This window comes from Belonocnema kinseyi, chromosome 8 (genome assembly GCF_010883055.1).
Source record: "Belonocnema kinseyi isolate 2016_QV_RU_SX_M_011 chromosome 8, B_treatae_v1, whole genome shotgun sequence".
Classification (NCBI taxonomy): Eukaryota; Metazoa; Arthropoda; class Insecta; order Hymenoptera; family Cynipidae; genus Belonocnema; species Belonocnema kinseyi.
Genome location: NC_046664.1, coordinates 47985931 through 47989014, shown reverse-complemented (window position 1 = coordinate 47989014; position 3084 = coordinate 47985931).

Sequence of the window (3084 nt, the reverse complement as noted above, 5' to 3'; positions counted from 1 at the left end):
CAACCATAATATGTTTATAATATAATAATTTTAAATTAACATGAATGTCCAGATTTACAGTATACCGCTAAAAAAAATTCCATTATTTTTTTTTCTCTGAAAATTCGCATTTCTCAAGACGCGGCTTTCATGGTTTTTCGACTTTCACATTCTCAGCTGTTCTCCGCCGTATCACCATCCTTTAATTTTTCCATTTTTTGAAAAAATTGGAACTTTTTGTGTGCTGTCAGTTTATTTCTGATTCTGTTGAAGTTGTGTTTCTTCTTATTTCCATAGATGAGCAAACAAAAAGTTGGAGATAAAAAATAATGCCAAGAGTGAAGAGTGTCTAGGAATGAACGAGATTGGAGAAGAGGCACTATTGACCTTCGTTAACCGCTTCATTGCACAAGAAAATGAAGAGGAGAAACAACAAGAAGGTGAAGAAGTAGAAGAGGAAGTGATGCTAGAAGAAATATTTGAAGAAGTATATCTCTATGAGAAAGAAGGTGAAGCAGAAGAAGCTGGCCAGAAAGTCATGCTTGACGAAATAGAAATCCTGGTTAATGAAGAAGAAAATTTAAAAAAAGAAGGTGGAGAAAACATGTTGCTCCTCGAAGAAAATTATCTGAATACAAATTTTCAGAATGTCCATTTCAGAGAGACGTCGCCCATTATTGAGACTGAACATGTAATAAGGAACATGGAGCAGAAATCCAGCTTAAACGTTTCTTCATTTTTATCTTCTTCAGACATTTCACATGATGTGCACGAAATGAATTTTTTGCCTACAAGTTCTGATCCAAACATGCAACAAAAAATTGACAATGCTAAACATAAACATTGCAATGGAAACGCGCCGAAATTTCCGGCAAATGCAATTGATGGCAATCGCATTGTCGATTACGATCATGTCATTGCTGATGTTTTAAACATAGCCTACGATGATGAAGGTCGGCATCACGCATGGTGCACTAGAAAGCGATGGGAAGTGATAGGTTCAAAGCAGAATAAATGCAAGACTTCTGTTACCTTATATTGCAGAACCTGTAGGGTCACAATAACACACAAATCCCATCGATATGATGACCCTAACCATATGGATATTAATAAGGCTATGGTGTTTGGGGCCATGACCTCAGGAAGCGGATATTCAAACTTGCAACAACTGCTTGCACCAGCTGGTATTCCATTCATGGGTCCATCATCGTACATGAAGCTTCAACAAGAAATCATTCGTGATAACTCGCCACGACAGAAGAAAAGCTACAAGAGAATAACCGGGAAGAAAAACGAAAAGTTATGGCGAAAGGAAACTTCATATTCGTCGCAGATAGGGACGGCACAATTTTCTTAGTTATTTGGACCACAGTCATCAGCGATGCTTCATGGTTGCAGAGAACTTATCCCGGAGGGGCTTATGATTCTCTTGCTGGTACTGTTGTTATTATCGGTGCAGAAACAAAGAAACCTTTAGCGTTTTCTGTGAAATGCAAATCATGCGCAGCATGCGAATGGGGAGGCGAAATTGTAAATGAACACTTCTGTTATAAAAACTTCGACAGGAGCAGAGGTTCTGGAGCTATGGAAAGTGAAGGCACTGTCGAAATTTTCCAGCAAAGCTGGGACAAATACGGAATTGTATGTAAATACATCGTAGCCGATGGAGACAGTAGCGTCATGTGTGGCATACTTAATGCTGACCCATATGCTCAATTTGGCATTACAGTAAAAAAGTTCACCTGCATCAATCACAAACTAAAAAATCACGGCAAAGCAATTGATAAACTTGCTGCGAAACCTAAACAAAATAAGGAGGTAAGAGCGGATCGCAAGCTGGTGGGAAGCAGTAAGTTGATATTAAGACAAGAAATTCTCGAAGCAGCAAAGAGAAGAAGAGAAGATTCAACTCTTTCTCATGAGGAGAAACTAAAACTCCTTCATCAGGATATTCTGATCGTACCATATCATGCGTTCGGTGATCATGAAAGGTGCAAAAAACATTGCAGCTGGCCGTGTACGAAGGGCAAAATTGAAGGCAAAGACAATCGTATGCCCCTTTTAATTGAAACTGGTGTCCTTCATGAATTATTGGATCTACAAATAAATTTACCAGCAGAAGCTGAGAGTTTCTTGCTAAATAAATCGAAAAATTTAGTAGAGTCAATAAATGGAATATTTTGCAAGTATAATGCTGGCAAAAGAATTGACTTTTCCAAAAGAGGAGGATACAATGCTCGAATTGGGCATTCAATAACAGACTCCATTGAAAAGCACCACGGACAATCAGCCGTATCCAAACATCTGCATTTAACAGTACCTGCTGCATTGCAGAAAATGGAGGATAGCAGAATGTTGAAGATCGCCAGGAATAAACAGTACAACTGTCAAAAGCGAAGAACAGCAAAGCATCACAAGAGTACCGACAAAGATTACGGTTCAGCTTCGCAGAAACCTTACATTGATTCAGAAGTTTACAAGCAGCAGGAAGATGCAATCTTAGAAGGATTGAGAGAAAATCAGCGCAATCGGCTTGCTATTGCTGAACGAACGAGCGGCCAATCTAGCAACGATGAATGGTACAGTGTGCGAGCAAAGATGGTCACTGCCTCCAACTACGGAGAAATATGCAGAAGACGCGACTCAACTTCTTGTGCACCTTTGGTGAAAAGATTATTGTACAACACAGGAACCTTTGGTGTTACAAGCGCTATGCAGTACGGCAAGGATCATGAGGAAGATGGTAGAAAAGCATTAGAAATCGTTATTGGCTGCAAGGTTAAACCGTGTGGTTTCTGGATTGACCCAAATGATGGTCTTCTTGATGTAGAACTCACAGACCTGAAGATTTCTTCAGCGGATGCTCTGAAAAGAAAGCCAGACTTTTTGTACGGTGTACGTCAAGGTGGAATTGTTGAAATTAAATGTCCTGAAAGAGGTAAAGCTCTGACAGTAGAGGCTCTTTTAAAAAAGCATAGAGACCTTGCAGGTATTTTCGACAAGAAATCGCCAGAATTGCTGATGAATGTGAGGCACAAATATTACTATCAAGTGCAAGGCGAACTTCATCACACTGAGCGGTCTTACGGTCTGTTCATTCTTTGG